Source organism: Diadema antillarum, unplaced genomic scaffold (assembly GCF_040938485.1).
Source record: "Diadema antillarum isolate AM-2024a unplaced genomic scaffold, OU_Dant_1.0 scf00000128, whole genome shotgun sequence".
Taxonomy (NCBI): domain Eukaryota; kingdom Metazoa; phylum Echinodermata; class Echinoidea; order Diadematoida; family Diadematidae; genus Diadema; species Diadema antillarum.
In genome coordinates, this window is record NW_027271017.1 from 5,093,948 (window position 1) to 5,112,742 (window position 18,795).

At 42.4% G+C, this 18,795-nt stretch overlaps 1 pseudogene; it reads right to left on the reverse strand.

The window, feature by feature from the left end:
- LOC139720505 (uncharacterized) overlaps positions 1 to 18,176 on the reverse strand; it is a 34,687-nt pseudogene extending 16,511 nt beyond the window's left edge.
- Positions 18,177 to 18,795: the final 619 nt, after the last annotated feature.

The following is an 18,795-nucleotide window of genomic DNA, read 5'->3' on the forward strand; positions in this document are numbered from 1 at the left end:
AAAAAAAAAAAAAAAAAAAAAAAAAACTTCAGTCTAAGAGCGACCTCAACGCCGGACCCTAAATAATAATACTTTTTTGTAATTTTTTTTTTTTTTTTTTTTTTTTTTTTTTTTGGGGGGGGGGGGGGGGGGGCATCGGGGACAAAAAAAAAAAAAAAATCGAGGGCAAAAACAATTCGCACCCCTGGTTCTGGCAGCACTGATTTTATACATATTTACTAGTACACGTGTATTCTATACAGTGTTTACTATTTAGATAGATTTTGGACATCCTTCCCATGCTTGGTCACTTCGACGCCACCTCGCTGGTCATACCTCCCCCAGTCATGAACATAAACCGACACCCTGACTACCAGTAGCAGATCCGGGGGGAGGGGCGCACCGGGCGTCCCCCCACCCCCCGCCATCTCTTAATTTCCAAAGCGAAAAAGTATAGCTACAAACGGCAGTTTTGGGACTGTAAAATGTCAACATTTTCAAGCTCGCTCGCTCCGCTCGCTCCGCTCGCTGGCATTTAGTCGTAATGCCATTCTCCTGAAGTTGCTGCCAGTAATTGCTGCAGCTCCATTGCACCCGGTGCGCCCCCCCCCCCCCCTTACTGCAAAAAAAAAAAAAAAAAATATATATATATATATATATTTGTATATATATATATATATATATATATATATATATAATAGCTACAAACGGCAGTTTTTGACTGTAAAATGTCACAATTTTTAAGCTCGCTCGCTCCGTTCGCTCGCATTTAAATTCTCCTAAAATTGCTGCCAGTAATTGCCAGCAGTTGCGCCCGGTGCGCCCCATTAATTTTGAAAGCAAAAAAGATATAGCTTCAAACGGCAGTTTTTTGGACTGTAAAATGTCAAAATTTTCAAGCTCGCTCGCATTTAATTCTTATGCAATTCCCCTGATGTTACTGCCAGTAATTGTCTGCAGTTGCGCCCGGTGCCCCCCCCCCCCCCTTAATTTCCAAAGCGAAAAAAAACATATAGCTACAAACGGCAGTTTTTCTACTGTAAAATGTCCAAATTTTCAAGCTCGCTCTCTTCGCTCGCTCGCATTGAATCGTTATGCAATTCACCTGATGTTGCTGCCAGTAATTGCCAGCTGTTGCGCCCGGTGGCATGCGCTCCACCCCCCCCCCCCCCCTTAATTTCCAAAGCGAAAAAAATATGGCTGAGAACGGCAGTTTTTGGACTGTAAAATGTAAAATTTTCAAGCTCGCTCGCATTTAATCGTTATGCAATTCACCTGATGTTGCTGCCAGTAATTGCCAGCAGTTCCGCCCGGTGCGCCCCCCTCCCTTAATTTCCAAAGCGAAAAAATATGGCTAAGAACGGCAGTTTTGGGACTTTAAAATTTTCAAGCTCCCTCTCTTCGCTCGCTCGCATTTAATCGTTATGTAATTCACCTGATGTTGCTGCCAGTAATTGCCAGCAGTTCCGCCCGGTGCGCCCCCCTCCCTTAATTTCCAAAGCGAAAAAAATATGGCTAAGAACGGCAGTTTTGGGACTTTAAAATGTAAAATTTTCAAGCTCCCTCTCTTTGCTCGCTCGCATTTAATCGTTATGCAATTCACCTGACGTTGTTGCCAGTAATTGCCAGCAGTTCCGCCCGGTGCGCCCCCTCCCTTGATTTCCAAAGCGAAAAAATACGGCTAAGAACGGCAGCTTTTGGACTGTAAAATGTAAAACTTTCAAGCTCGCTCGCTCCGCTCGCTCGCATGTAATCGTTATGCTCTCCTGATATTGCTGCCAGTAATTGCTAGGAGTTGCGCCGATGCGCCCCCCTTAAATTCCAAAGCGAAAAAATATACGAACAAACGGCAGGTTGTTTTTTTTACTGTAAAATGTCAAAATATTCAAGCTCGCTCGCTCCGCTCGCTCGCATTTAATTGTTATGCCTTTCTCCTGATGTTGCTGCCAGTAATTGCTGGTAATTGCGCCCGTCGCGCCCTCCCCCTTTATTTCCAGAGCGAAAAAAATATAGCTCCAAATGGTATTTTTTTTTTACTGTAAAATGTCAAAATTTTCAAGCTCGCTCTCTTCGCTTACTCGCATTTAATCGTTATGTCATTCACCTGATGTTGCTGCCAGTAATTGCCAGCATTTGCACCCGGTGCGCCCCCCCCCCCCCCTTTAATTTCCAAAGCAAAAAAAAAAAAGAAAAAAAAATATGGCTACAAACGGCAGTTTGGGGACTGTAAACTGTCAAAATTTTCAAAAGATCTGCAACTGATTGACAGATTGCCCAACATCGACGTAAATAAGCACTGAATTCATCAGTGTTTTAGTCTTAGCCATGATAAAAAATCATGGACGTACATATTCGAGCAGGATTCTAACCTACGACCTCCTAATCACCGTACAGGCGTCATCTCCACTTGACCACCGAGCTTTCGCTCGACAGCAAGCTTTGGTTCTAATCCTTAGCATGCAGCGGATACTGTGTGATTATTCAAATTCATGAAATGCTTTTCGTGCTATAAGGATTAGAACCAACATTTGTAGTTGGGCGAAAGCTCGGTGGTCTAGTGGACATGACGCCTGTCCGGTGATCAGGTGATCGTAGATCGAATTCTGCTCGAGTATGTACGCACATGATTTTTTATCATGGCTACTATATAATAAAACACTAATCAATTCAGTGCTTATTTACGTCGATGTAGGGCAATTTGTAAATGAGTTGCAATGAAAATATGTCGACGAAAGTATATTTCATGAATTTGAATTATTAAGATCTTTCTTTAGATTTCCCAAGAAATAATTCATGTATCTTAGACGGATATATACCTCCACGATCGAGAAGGACTTCAACCATCCCTGGAAAGTTGACGGTAGCGGCGACGTGTAGCGGAGTCCTGCCGTAGGAGTCGGCCTGGTCCACCCGGCTGCCCCGATCAATGAGAAACACTGCAACATCCGGGTCCCATGTACGTGCAACCTGTTATACCACAGCAGCATGAATATTTATATCACGGTTTACTTTTTTTCCCTAAAGTCATGACAATTCGTTAAGTTATATACTTAATTCAAAATTGTTGTCTACTTTGCGGTTTCTCTGTGACAATGGCAAAAACGAGAAACAAAACAAAACATAACAAAACCACTGCGCAGTAGCAACAAGGATGATAACATTATGGCACATGTCATTAAAACTTTCAACATGATACTGGCTTTTAATTTCAGAAATTTTCTTACCGTGTTTTCCTTCTCTCCCTCTCCCCCTTTCTATTTCGTCAATGAAGGACCAACTCGTTTTTTCTATGTCTCGGTTGGAAAAAAAAATGCTTGGATTGCGATGAATATTTCCGATTTACAGTTTGTTTCTCTCTGCTTTTTTCAGTGAGTTTCTGCCTGTTTTCTTTCAGGCCGGTCATGAGAAATTCACTTTATGATTCTACTATTAACTCTTAAAATCTATATGTGAAATTTGGCATACAACATCATGACTATTTCGCACGGTATGGCCTCCTTTATTGTGCACTGTTTTCTTTAGGGGACTATGGCACAAGAAAACAAATGCCACATAAACATTCGACACACTATCCTCTTTATACCAATCCATTACAGCATATAGGACCACTGTAATTCAGAGTATTCAAAGTGAATTTTCAACTCACCTCGTGAAGTACCGTCTGGCCGTAGCTGTCCGTGCAATTGATGTCGGCTCCCCGCCGAAGGATCAGCTCCAGGTACTCCAAGTCGATGGCGATGTTGGGGTCAGCCGATATCGCCAGATGACCGAAGTAGCCGATGAGTTCGGCGTTGGCAACGTTCGGGTTTTTTGGCCCAGAGATAATGTTCGCATCGATGCCGACATCTGAATTAAAATAATGTGTGATTTTTTCCCATGTAGATTAGAAAACAAAGCATGAACTAAAATGTCAGGTATAAAGAGGTTAAAGAAGACGAGGTGAGACAGGATTACGTATATTCATGAGCGTGAAACGTTCGTTTATTGCTTCCCGAAATATCAAATATATGGAAAAGGCATAGTACTGTCTTATGAAATCAATGAACAAAGTTCTGATTCATCCTAGGAGATATCAAATAATAGTACATTGTGTGAAACACACACCAAAAAAAAAAAAATCAAACAAAAATAGATAAGCAGGCCCACAGTTTGCCTTAAAGAGTTATAGCTCCAACATTCATAAGTGCAATTCAAGTATGCTGTTTCAATTTTTAACTCTTTAGAAGCACATGACTACAAAAACGGCACGCCCACCGAGTTCTGAGTAAATTGTTGTTTTTTATTCGTCTGTTTGGAGGATATTCTTTTTCTTTTTCTTTTCTTTCTTACTTTGGAGCATATTCTTTTTCTTTTTCTTATTGTCTGTTTGGTTTGTCATGTTAAATGGTTCTCTATTTTCAACTGTTGAAACTGTATGCCGCAAATAAAATAAACATTATTTCAGAAAGATTATGTTAACGGCAGGACAAAAGAAGGTATAGGCCTATAATACGAGGACGGAAATGATTGAAGAAGTGGGCAGGGTGATGTCGGGGGAGGGGGAGGGGGATGAAGGGGGAGGGGAAAGTGCAACAGAGATTTAATTGATCATACCTTGGCAAGGTTCATATCTAAATAAAAAAATATCAACCCGTCGAGGACGGGCTGATTTTGCTACAATACGCATTTGCCATCCATAGACACCGTGCTGCCCGAGTATACTTGGGACTATTATTTAGTCTTCAACGGGTTTTAACAGACATGTTTCAATCAGTCACTGTGTTCGGTGAAGCAAAAGCAGGCACATTATCATACACAAGTAGGCAAGTAAACAAGTCCGAGATGTCGTATTCACTAGCATATTTGCGTGACATTGCAGGCGGATACAGAAAAAGTTGGGACAAAGGGGTTTGTCGCTTGGAAAATTCTGACATGCCGCTACGCGACCTCATACAATGTATATCAGTGGACAGTCAGGAGTGGAGCATTTGAGATATCAATGACGGTTTAAAATATTTCTCACGGAAAGCTCCTTTAAATAAAAGAGACTTCCGGATGATTTCCAGAGTTTTCATATCATGAACAACTATAAATTGGTTACACTAAGTGCCGAGTTTCAGAATTTGTGGTGATTGGGATGAGGAATATGAGTGTCTTTAAAATGTATTCATCAAATTACAATGAACAAGGATGACGACATGGCAGCCTCACAACAATAATGCATGAGTAGGGGCTCATGGAAGCACAATAAAAGGAGAAAGCAAGTTCTATATGGAGGTACAAACAAACATTGTACCTCCATGGTTCTATACGCAGGTGAACTTGTTAAGCAAGTGATAATGGAATAGAATTGCATTACTACAAATTATAAAATATTACGTCAGGCTCCTATGTCATCATCTTTGTTCAGTGTAATTTGCATGTGGTTTTCAGAGTATCAATTTCTCCGCTCAAGGGCCACAATGAATTCCAAAAATCTATGGAGCCAATGATTTATGTACTATGGGATGTGTAATTATGAAAATCGTCTGGAATGCCCCTTCAATGGTCTCATTAAAGTATGATCTTGTACTAATGAACAGTCCTCTAATGGTAACCGATTGCTAATGCCCCTGTCACACTTTGCCGGATATGGCAAACGCATTCAAACGAATGTAAATTTTTGGCATACGTTGATATCCGTTAAAATGCGTTTCATTTCCTTTTTATTCTTTGGAGGTAGGTTTATCTTCCGCTGATTTCCGTCAAAGCGGCCAGAAAACTTTGTGCATGCACAGGCAAATGTTTTTTTTTTCTCTCTCTCTCGCCAAAAACGGATAGCGCGATCTGACCCTTGTCCGATAGTTGTACGTTTTCTCCTGTATCTGGTACCGTATTCTGTCGTTTTCCACGCGTTTCCATCCGCTAGGCCTCCTGTAGAGTCCGTTGCCGCAAGAAATGGGACGGATGGAACGGCTATGTACAGCACATTAAACGCGTACGCACGGTTCATGCGTCACCCATTTTTTGTTCCTCGTGCGTTCTGTCCTGTGAGCATGCGGCTCTTATTCGTTTCTCATGCATTTGCACGCGTTCCACTGTCCTGTGCACAATCGCCCAAGGTGTGTTTTGTTCGGCGGCTAGACCGTGTATGTACGCTCCTCTAAAAAGGAAAATTTACACTTTGTCCACCGGATTGACGATTTGAACAACGGATGAGCAAAATCTTTCTTTTACGGCTGACCTATCCAGCAAAGTGTGACAGGGGCTTGAACTGCCAACAATTAGAGGAAGGGAGGAAAAAGAAGCAGACCGCATAGGCGTTCAAATAATATTGTTCAGACTGTCACAAAGATCAATTCTCGCTATCGCCAATGACGTAAAAAGTACCCGGATGTTGATTTAAGCGTCATTTACGGTGCATTATGGGATAGTCCGGTAGCAAAGTCACTTCCGTTCGTACGCGCGTGATACGTGACTAATGCGATTTACACACACAACCGACTGTATTCTACGTGTACTTCCGGTTTTCTCGACTTGAATTACAGCTTTAATATGATTTGAAATTTCTCCATTCTTAAGAAATTGCTGTTACTACAACTATTGGTTGTTGCTGCGAAGCTGCCATGTGTTGTTCGCACGACAATAAATGAAAAAAATCTGCAGAAATAGGACCCTTACTGGCATGCGAGACGTGACGTGGCAGCGTGGGTGAAGTTTGCGGGTGACTCCACAGCGCAGTACGTGCACGCGCGACTTACTAGTAGTGGTAGTAGCATTAGGTAGTAGGCCTAGCACAGTGCCTACGTACGTGCATTGTACGTACTTACTTGGAAGAAATTGCTTTGGAGACAGGATAAGTTCGAGATAACTGTTCGTTCCCGATTGTGTTCGCGACATTTCGACAGAGAACAAATAAAGAAAAAAGATGGGCATTCCATGACGATATACTGTATATCCAGGTGGGTGAATATTTTCCAGCATATTTTCAGCGTATGCAGAGATGACTGATCTGTGATGTACGCCGTACCGGTATGTGTTAGCTTATGCGCTGCGTGCAGTGAGTGGTGCATGCATGCTAGCTATAGCAAGAAAGGCCGGCCGCCGGCGGCGGGGACTACAGTGTACGAGTATGACAGGCCTGGCCACTCGCTGGCTCGGGCAGTACAGCGGCCTGCTGTACTAGTACATGTACTAGTATCCGTGGTCGGCGCTGCGCTATAGGTAAGGTACACGTACGCGCACGCTAGCGTTGTGCAAATTATGCCCCGCGCCGGAAGTGCCCTTGCTACCAAGTGAACTAAATCTTGACGAGAAAGCCACATCCGGGTACTTTTTACGTCATTGGCGATAGCGAGAATTGTATGCGGTGGTCTCATACAAAGAAGACAATAACAAGATCGATTCTTAGATCGGTTTTGGTAATCACAATATACATTGTAGTTGACAGACACGTGTGCTACCCATTTTGTTGGCGTGGCTATTAGGTCCAATAGGGGAGATTTGTGTTTTAGCAAGCGGATCATCGTCCCAGCCTTTCCTGACTAAAGTTAATGTGGAGAATTTTGTACCCCCATCGGATACCCTCCGACCAGGGTGTTTCCTTACTCCCATGGCATCAATGCGATGAACGGACAAGCCTATGTACAGGTAGTACTCCGCTGCCCTTAGTATTTACGTGCTCTCAAGGAAAACAAATTGTGCCGAAAACCACTTGAGAAGTCCCATTTTCTTAATCCGATTTATTCTGTTGTTTGTTTGTTTGTTTGTTTGTTTGTCTGTCTGTCTGTTTTTTGAAGTTCCCTGAGTAGTGCTTATCTGATGTTTGTTATTGTACGTGATGGAAAGTTTGAATTTTGGCGAGTATTGGGCAAAGTAAACGTATCGTTGCTAGGGAGTTAAAGTACTACATTTTACGTCTCGGTAGCTACCAAATCTCGAAACAGCGTCAAAAAAAAAAAAAAAAAAAAAAAAAAAAAAAAAAAAAAAAAAAAAAAAGATCCCGGGTATTATACTCAAACCAGGAGCCAACAATCTAAAAAAAAAAAAAAGAGCTTGCACGACACTCGCATAATCACCTGTTCCTCCTGCGGTAGACAGTCGCTTGTTTCGTTTCACGTCCTTGAATTTGTCGCCGCCATCACTGCTCGCCCGCGACGGGTCCTCCGTCAATAAGTTCGTGAAACCATTCTCGACGTCAACGTCCGTCCCGTTGCCGTTGCCACTCGAGGGCTTCGTTTCCATATTTTGTTCCGCGGTCGTGTTGAGCGGGGAAACCTTACCCGCTTTTCCAAACTTGCCAGTCCGCTTCCTCGTCTTCTTGCTTTCCTTTTGGAAGCTCATGGCGGCGAAACTCGCTATTTTTAGGCGATGCTCGATCGCTCCTTCATTTCTTCCGTCTGGACAGATATAATAGAGTTCAATGGAAAGAGAGATCAGTCAATTAAAAAATATATCAATATGCCAACTTAAAGCGCAATTCCTCTTCATGCTGAAGATAGCTTTCATGAGACAAAAAATAGGACTGACAGAATGGTATATAGGCCTAGAGTTTCGTCAAAATCGGACAAGAAGTAGGGCCTATTAGTTATGGATTTAAACGTTCGCATATCTTTGACGACAAGTAATTAGAAGCAAACAAGCAAGGAGCAAGCAAGGAGCTGTTAATTATACAATTATATTATCATGTGCTACTAGTATGTTTACTTTTACTATGTAAACATATTTGCATTATCCTAGCTTTTCAGTCTCCTTGTTCATGTCGTAGAATTGACTCTTCAATCAAGTATAATTTGAACAAATCTATGCACAAAAATGAGACAAGGCTGTATATGCACTTACCACCTGCACATCCCAAATGATGAGGACATTACAACGGAAAGGATATGATATTCCGCACTATCGCCCATCTAAAGCTTGTTTGTCTGTAGTGAGCACAGAATGATGGTAAACATTGGAGAGCTAGCGTAAAAGAGTTAGTGACAACTCCATCGCCCCTGAACAAACACTGAAGCTGCGATGAAACAAAAGCGAAGTCGTTGACCCGTGCCTGACTTTGATGTGCTCAGCTACTCCATTGATTGGATAACCAACTTGCGTCGAGGCCAATGTTTTCCTTTGTCTTTGTTAGCGAATAATCACCAACACATAATCATTTTCGAATATCCTGCCAAAGATATAAACTTGTCAGACTCCCGTGGTGTGCTGTTTGACGTATTCTTCTCACATACAAATGCTGCCAAATCCGTATTGATCACAATTAAACACTGTCCCATTTTCTCTGTAATACATCTTTCTGATGAAAAATTCTATTTTCAGTGGCATAAGGCACCAGCTAAAACAATGATATTAAACGCACTGCATAAACTGAACGTCTGAATGTTAATTCCTCACCGAACACACGCACGCACGCACATGAGCCCGCTATTACAGAACACAGGCCAGGGAGTCTGTGTTTTTCGATACATAAGTCGATGGTACAGCCGTAATACAGCAGACTACCGGGAGCACCCAAGCGTAGCAGATTTGTCGCCATAACAACATTCAATGCGAATGTGACCGCAGACAAATGCGCCTGATATAATAATTGCTCTACCACGAAGTAGCAAGGTCTTCAGTCTCATCATGGAGCTACAAACGACATGACAATTGTACCCTCAATGTTAAAGGTGCTTGAAAAGGGGGGGGGGGGGGAGGGGGACGGGGGTCATTATGTAACTGTACAAAGACTGGACATGTGAGGGGAGTTATTTAAGGACGAGAAAATGAGCCACTTGAGAGAAGTGATTGTTAAATAAAGTGTTCGATAAACATAAATCCTGAGACAAGAGCTCTCTCTCTCTCTCTCTCTCTCTCTCTCTCTCTCTCTCTCTCATGATTTTGCTGATGTGCAGCAGGCTGTTTGGGACAGAAAGCAGAAGTTGGGTATTATACGGTCAAACGACTTTACCAGGCACTAATCTCACTCCTCACCTGTTATGAAACAGTTTGTGACTCGATCGAATTTTCGCCATTAAAGTTACAGAGCAATTCAATGTTATCTTTACGTTAGAATCCAGGCGCGCCGGAAGCAGTTTTGGATTGGGGGGGCAAACATTGGAGGGGGCTCAAGATTAGACCATGCATATGTTACACAATATACACATACACACGCACACACACACTCACGCACACACATCTATTATTCATATATATATAATATAATTATATATATATATATATATATATATATATAACATATATATTATATATATATATATATATATAATATATATATATATATATATATAATATATAATATATATATATAGATATAGATATAGATATAGATATAGATATATGTAAAGTGGCGTACGGTGGGTCGAAACATGGGGGGAACCATAAAGTAATTTTGACGGTCTGTATGCTTGTGCGTGTGTGCGTGAGCAATAATGAGACTACAATACATTACGGAATGTGATACATTCAACAACGCAGTCATTGAGGTATATTGTAAGTTTTCCTTACATGGATTATGGAATGACGGTGTGAAACGATTGACAAATTATATACTGTAAGCAACATAAGGTGAATGGCATAACAATAAAATGCGAGCGAGCGAAGCGAGCGAGCTTGAAAATTTTGATATTCTACAGTTCCAAAACTGGAGTTTTAATTTTAGCTACATATTTCGCTTTGAAATAAATGGGGGCGCATCGGGCGCAACTGCTGGCAATTATTGGCAGCAACATTAGGAGAATGGCAGAACGATTCAATGCGAGCGAGCGAAGCGAGCAAGCTTGAAGATTTTGACATTCTACAGTCCCAAAACTGGGGTTTGTAGCTTTATCTTTCACTTTGGAAATTAATGGGGCGGCGCATCGGGCGCAACTGCTGGCAATTACTGGCAGCAACATTAGGAGAATGGCATAACGATTCAATGCGAGCGAGTAAAGCGAGCGAGCTTGAGAATTTTGACATTTTATACAGTCCAAAAACTCCAGTTTGTAGCTATATCTTTCGCTTTGGAAATTAAGGGGGGGGGGCATCGGACGCAACTGCTGGCAGTTACTGGCAGCAACATTAGGAGAGCGGCATAACGATTCAATGCGAGCGAGCGAAGCGAGCGACCTTGAAAATTTTGACATTTTACAGTCCCCAAACTCCCGTTTATAGCTATATTTATCTTTCGCTTTGGAAATTAAGGGGTGGGGGCATCGGGCGCAACTACTGGCTATTACTGTCAGCAACATTAGGAGAATGGCATAACGATTCAAAGCGAGCGAGCTTGAAAATTTTGACATTCTAGAGTCCAACAACTGCCGTCGTAGCTATGCTTTTCGCTTTAGAAATTAAGGGGAGGCGCACCGGACTCAACTGCTGGATGCGAGCGAGCGAAGCGAGCGAGCTTGAAAATTTTGACATTTTACAGTCCAAAAGCTGCCGTTTGTAGCCATATTTTTTCCCTTTTATTCATATATATATACATTATTTATTTTATTTTCTTTGTTTATTCATTTATCTTTATTATCATTATTACTATTATTATTTTTTTTTTTTTTTTGGGGGGGGGGCTTTTTGGGGGGGCAAAAATGCGTTTTGCCCCCCCACTTTTTGGATTGGGGGGGCGGCCGCCCCCCCTGCCCCCCCACTTCCGGCGCCTATGTTAGAATCAATAATAGAGCTACATCAAACAAACAGAATGGTAGGATGAGTCTTCAAATTCTGATCTGAAATAAGAAAGTATTGAAAGTTTGAACTTTCACAAAACTTTTACTATTAAAGCAGTAATATCAGTATAACAACTCCATAATGTGCAAATGAATGGAAGAGATCATGACGTCTGCTTGACAAGTCTCGCACTATCATGGACGTTGCTGTCTTCGATTAGATCTTCCTCTTTTGACATGAAGTCAAAAGGAAAGAAACTGCATCCTCCGCATCTATTCTTTAATGTTCTCAAAACCTAACAGCGACGACTGTTGAGAGGGAAAAGGATGTAGCTGCTAAATTAGTGATATAGATTATTGTCCTTGTTCTGTTTTGTTCGCACATTAATCTCCCTCTTCATTCGTAGCCAGGGGCGTCACCAGCTTTTTTTCAAGGGGGGTGCGTTTTGACACTAAATGTTTACGAGATTTTTTTGACAGACATTTGGAATATAGGAAGCTCTCAATCCCTAGACTTTTACTGTTTTTTGAGGGAAACCAAGCGGGGAAGGGGCACCGGCGTAGCTAGGATTTCATTCTTTTTTTTTTTTTTTTTTTTTTTTGGGGGGGGGGGGGGTTAGTATGCGAGGGAGCGAGCAAGGGTGGGGGGAGCGTGTGGAAGTGCCGGAGGGGGTTGTACCCCCTATAAATGGATTATGGAATGACGGTGTGAAACGACCAAATTACTGGCAGCGATATCAGGAGAATGGCATAACGACTACATGCGAGCGAGCTTGAAAATTTTGACATTTTACAGTCCAAAAACTGCCGTTATATAGCCATATTTTAGTGCTTTGTAAATTAAGGGGGGGGGGGCGCACCGGGCGCAACTGCTGGCAATTACTGGCAGCAACATCAGGTGAATGGCATAATAATTAAATGCGAGCGAGCGAAGAGAGCGAGCTTGAAACATTTTACATTTTACAGTCCCCAAAATGCCATTTGGAGCCATACTTTTTCGCTTTGGAAATAAAGGAGGGGTGGGGGGCGCAACGGGCGCAACTGCCGGTAATTACTGGTAGCAACATCAGGAGAATTGCATAACAATTAAATGAGAGCGAGCTTGAAAATTTTGACATTTTACAGTCCAAAAACTGCCGTTATATAGCCATATTTTAGTGCTTTGTAAATTAAGGGAGGGGGGCACCGGGCGCAACTGCTGGCAGTTACTGGCAGCAACATCAGGTGAATGGCATAATAATTACATGCGAGCGAGCGAAGTGAGCGAGCTTGAAAAATTTGACATCTTACAGTCCCTAAAATGCCCTTTGGAGTCATACTTTTTCGCTTTGGAAATAAAGGAGGGGTGGGGGCGCAACGGGCGCAACTGCCGGTAATTACTGGTAGCAACATCAGGAGAATTGCATAACAACTGAATGCGAGCGAGCGAGCGAGCGAGCGAGCTTGAAAATTTTGACATTTTACAGTCCAAAAACTGCCGTTTGTAGCCATATTTATTTGCTTTGGAAATTAAGGGGGGCACACCGGGCCCAACTGCTGGGAATTACTGGCAGCAACATCAGGTGAATGGCATAGCAATTATATGTATAAATGCGAGTAAGCGAAGAGAGCGAGCTTGAAAATTTTGACATTTTACAGTCCAAAAACTGCCATTTGGTGCCATATTTTTTCGCTTTGGAAATAAAGGAGGGGTGGGGGGCGCAACGGGCGCAACTGCCGGTAATTACTAGCAGCAACATCAGGAGAATTGCATAACAATTAAATGCGAGCGAGCGAGCGAGCGAGTTTGAAAATTTTGACATTTTACAGTAAAAAACAAACAAACTGCCGTTTGTATAGCTATATTTCTTCGCTTTAGAATCTAAGGGGGCGCATCGGGCGCAACTGCTGGCAAATACTGGCAGCAATATCAGGAGAGCATAATGATTACATTCGAGCGAACGAGCGAGCGAGCTTGAAAATTTTGACATTTTACAGTCCAAAAACTGCCATTTGTAGCCATATTTTTTTTGCTTTGGAAATTAAGGGGGCGCACCGGGCGCAACTGCTGGCACTTACTGGCAGCAACATCAGGTGAATGGCATAACAATTAAATGCGAGCGAGCGAAGAGAGCGAGCTTGAAAATTTTGACATTTTACAGTCCAAAAACTGCCATTTGGAGCCATGTTTTTTCGCTTTGGAAATAAAGGAGGAAGGAGGGGGGTGGGGGCGTATCGGGCGCAACTGCTGGCAATGACTGGCAGCAACATCAGGTGAACGGCATAACAATGAAATGCGAGCGAGCGAGCGAGCGAGCTTGAAAATTTTGACATTTTACAGTAAAAAACAAACAAACTGCCGTTTGTATAGCTATATTTCTTCGCTTTAGAATCTAGCGGGGCGCATCGGGCGCAACTGCTGGCAAATACTGGCAGCAATATCAGGAGAGCATAATGATTGCATTCGAGCGAGCGGAACGAGCGAGCTTGAAAATTTTACATTTTGCAGTCCAAAAACTGCCGTTCTTAGCCACATTTTTTCGCTTTGGAAATTAAGGGGGAGGGGCACCGGAAGGAACTGCTGGCAATTACTGGCAGCAACATCAGGTGAATTGCATAACAACTAATGCGAGCTAGCGAAGAGAGCGAGCTTGAAAATTTTACATTTTACAGTCAAAAAACTGCCGTTCTTAGCCATATTTTTTCGCTTTGGAAATTTAGGGGGGCGCACCGGGCGCAACTGCAGGCAATTACTGGCAGCAACATCAGAAGAATGGCATAAAGATTAAATGCGAGCGAACGGAGCGAGCGAGCTTGAAAATTTTGACATTTTACAGTCCCCAAACTGCCGTTTGTATAGCTATATTTTTTCGCTTTGGAAATTAAGGGGGGCGCACCAAGCGCAACTGCCGGCAATTACTGGCAGCAACTTCAGGAGAATGGCATTACGACTAAATGCGAGCGAGAGGAGTGAGCGAGCTTGAAAAAATTGACATTTTACTGTCCCAAAACTGCCGTTTGCAGCTATTTTATTATTTTTTTTCGCTTTGGAAATCAAATGGGGGGGGGGGGGGGCGCCCGGTGCGCCCCTCCCCCTGGATCCGCCACTGGTAGTCCAGGGTGTGGGTTTATGTTCATGACTGGGGGAGGTATGACCAGCGAGGTGGCGTCGAAGTGACCAAGCGGGGAAAGGATGTCCAAAATCTGCACTTTAGAGCATCCCCTAAACTAATTGTGCGTGTTTGTTTGTGTGTGTGTATCATATACAAGGAAAAGTTAGGAATTAGCCCAGGTCAAGTCTTTTTATTGGCAATGCAAGACATCTTTATATAGACTAGTACGTAAAGAAACACTGCAAAATGCAATGATCTAGCTTTGATATAACGAAGCGTAAGGTGCAAAGGTGTACACTCTACATCACATTGCGCAACATTGTAGCGACTCTTCGTTCGGATGTACTGAGTACACTGCGCACATCCTGCTTGTATATGCAGAATGCCATCCAGGAATCACAATCTTTTGTCGGGTCCGGGCTTTTTGAACAATGTTTCACACTATATACCTACTTAATCATGGTTAAAAGAAATCATAGAAAAATATCTTATTTCTGGATCACCCTTTCATTCAAAAGCAGTTTACTAACACTTGAACTACTATTTCGGTAAATCTTTTTTTTTATTTTTTTTTAACCAGCGGATTGGGAGTGGGGCGCACCCCCCCCCCCCCCCCCCCCCCCGTAGTTACGCCACTGCTTTTGGGTGAAATAATTGGACAGATTTCTTGAATTCTAACAAAAAAGTAAGAAAATCCTTTCATCGCGGGAATTATGATTATGTGGGGTGGAGCAAATGGTGCGCTTGCCTTCCAATATTTTTATGAGGGCAACATTTTTGTGTTCTTTCAAAAGCGAGAAAATCTTCTCATTTCGGGAATTATTAATTATGGGGGGGGGGGAACTAAAATATGCTTGCCCCTCCATTTTTTTCTTTTTTTTTAAATGAGGCTAAGGTTCGCTCTTGGGCTGGCAATATGGATTGGTCAGAAGTAACGTACATAGACCCTACATATTTGTAAGTAGCACACGTACATGCAAACGTGAAGTGGTCCGTATCGTACCGATGTACAGTACGGTCGATAAATAGTAAACACTGTAGAATACTAATAGATATGTATAAAATCAGTGCTGCCAGAACCAGGGGTGCGAATTGTTTTTGCCGACGATTTTCTTGTGTGTGTGTGTGTGTGTGTGTTTGTGTCCCTGGTGCAAAATATAAAAAAAAAATAGAAAAGAATAATTATTTAGCGTCCGGCGTTGAGGTCGCTCGCAGACTGTTTTTTTTTTTTTTTTTTTTTTTTTTTTTTTTTTTTTTTTTTTTTAGGATCTGAAGGGGGGTGCGTTCGCACCCAACGCACCCCCCCTGGTGACGCCCATGCTTAATGCCCCAGTGTGAGCTGTACACTCCCGTAGCGTGCAGCGCTCTGGGAAAATATTGTCTCGAGGGACAATAGTTTTGTCAAGTCTATATACAACGATAGTCAAAGTAATGTAACGTTCAATGGTCTACATGAATACACATTATTTCATTCTGGCCCTGTCGGTTGGCGGTCAAATTCTGGGATATTATATCACCTGACGTGATGTCACTATACACGTAATATAACGATTTGGATCCTTGCTGCATTAGTCACTTTTTCATCACCAATCACTGACTAGCGTTGTAGACCAACAATAATTATGATTCTGTCGGAGTGATATGAATATTAACTTGTCATTGCAAAAAAAAAAAACAAAAAACAAAGTAGGCCCCTAGATATCATACCGGCTTCAGGACAGTAAACTGATGCGCGCCAGTTGCCATAGTAACCGCATCTAAGCACTTGGTCCGTCTTGTTCGAGTCGTGGAGGCAGTCGTAGAGCACGGTCTCGCTTTCGCCGTACGTGTCTGCAATGGTCTCGTTCGAACTGAACGACGACCCCGACGGCGGTTCGGGTCTGGGGCAGCGCACGGAGCAAGTCGGCGGTGGGTCCGTCCAATTGCCAGCCGGTGTGCAGACAATGGTTGGCGAACCTTGCCTGATACTCGGGGGGAGACAGACGGAGGAGAAATCGACAATGTCTGTGACATTGTAGAACCCAGTCAGCTCGGTCAGTCCGCCGTGTGGAACGTACCCCGGGTTGAAGCAATCGGTACTGGCTGGACCTGCAGACAGAAGAGGCTTTATTTAGGATGTGCAGTTTCTTCGTTTTCATCTGTATTTTGTTGTTGCTGTTGTTGCTGTTTTCTTTTTCACCTTGTCATGTTGATTTCGAATGAACTAAAAAATGACGAGTTTCATTTTAAAAAAAATGGGTTAAGCGCCACTTTCAAGATTTTGAAGTGTGTCCATCGTCAGAGAGAGCAAAATAAAATCGTTCCAATGAGACCTCATCTGTAAAACATAGCAAAAAATATTATAGAAGTTATGGTTAAAAATATTATATTATTTCATCTTTTCTTTTTTTAGCAGCTTTAATCACATATATCTCAAATTAGCAAGAATGGAGATAGCTCGTTCTGCTAAAACTCTTTAGATAAAACTCTTCATAATACACACAAACACGCTTGCCACAAGTTATATGACCCGATGCTCAACAGTGAGGATGAAATGCAAAAGTAATCCCAGATCCCCAAGGCAGTCGTCATAAATTTAGACACCATTTATGTTCTAAAACATAATTATGTTTTCCTCCAGGGGGGAAATAATCATATATTATTTTCCAAACTGCACAAGATTGGTAACTTCGTGCATGATATAATGGTTGTACCTATTCTTGGTTTTTCAAATGAAGTTACGTAGAAGCATAATTGGTCCATTATCGTCAAAAGTGCGGTTAGAGCTAAATTAGAAAAAAAAAAACCCGAAAGGTAAAAATAATGTCATAGTGGCGAAGATATTTTCTCGCGATCTTCACCTTGTTTCCAAGATTGATTTTGAACCAATAAGCGGAATGCGCACCAAAAAGCTGTTAGTGTTTAATTATAAACATGTAAATTCTTGCCGAGTGCAGAACACAGAAAGCAAACAACGACAATGGTCATGATAGCCTAGTGCGAGAATTCAGAAGTCTGATTTTCCTCTTGTCTTCATTATGTGTAAACTCATGGAAAATACTGCGTTGATTTTATATGACGCAGATAGATTGGCTATAGCAGTTGCCGAAATGAATAAGTCGTTAGTTTTTGGTAATGTATGTCACCAGCGGATAAGTTCTGTAATGGCTGCAGCGGTAGCGTAATCAATGGACAGAGATACGGCATTTTAGGGACGGGTGGAGGCGCAGGGAGGGGGTAGTTGGGTGAAAACAGTTTTAATGATCAGAAAGCCGAGAGATGTATACCACTTACGAATGAGTTCATAAACACTGATGTACAAGTCGCTTCCACAAATCTGGCTGGAATTTCCCAGACATGGTGTGGAGCAAAACTCGACGTCAGATATCGGTGATGCAGTGGCCACGGCTGCCTCGACAGGAGCAAAATCTCCCCCGCAGAAGCACTGCTTTCCCGCCTCCAGCCCGAAGTATCTCATGTTCTGATGTGCACACATGTTCCCACACATCTCCGTTGTCATGGCAACGGACTGGCAGTAGTTTATCTGATCTTGTTCGCATCCCTGGCTCTGGCAGACTCGATACAAGGGAGATCGCGCGGGATCACAGTGGATCAGATCTGGCAGTAAACGATTCGGGACGCTATCCCTGAAGCAACCGATATAAGTGAATCCTGCGCGCATGTATAGATAACAAACAAACAAACATACAAATAAACAGCAAATTACATTATTCTATAATGCTAGCATAATTATCTTTAATATATAAAGTGTAATATAGGATTTTGTTATTTTAATCAGCAAGGCATGCTGTTGAAATTGTCAAAATGTTTTTGTTTTTTCCATCTACTTCCGCAATTGCACGGTGTTGTTTGGGTTGCTGTAAATCCGGCGACATTATTCGTCTACTAGTAGTTATTACGTCCACTCTCCTACATTTCTCTTTTCTTTTCTACAAATAATTGCAATGGAATACGCAGCAACTGAAATGGCGAATAAAAACTGACATATTGAAGTTATTTGCTGCATAACTGAAGGCACTCTGGCAAGACACAATCTATACAGTACATTACCTTTGACCGTAGCACACAGGTATAGCACCATGGTGGCAAGACAGGCTTTAGCTGGCAGAGCGGGCAAC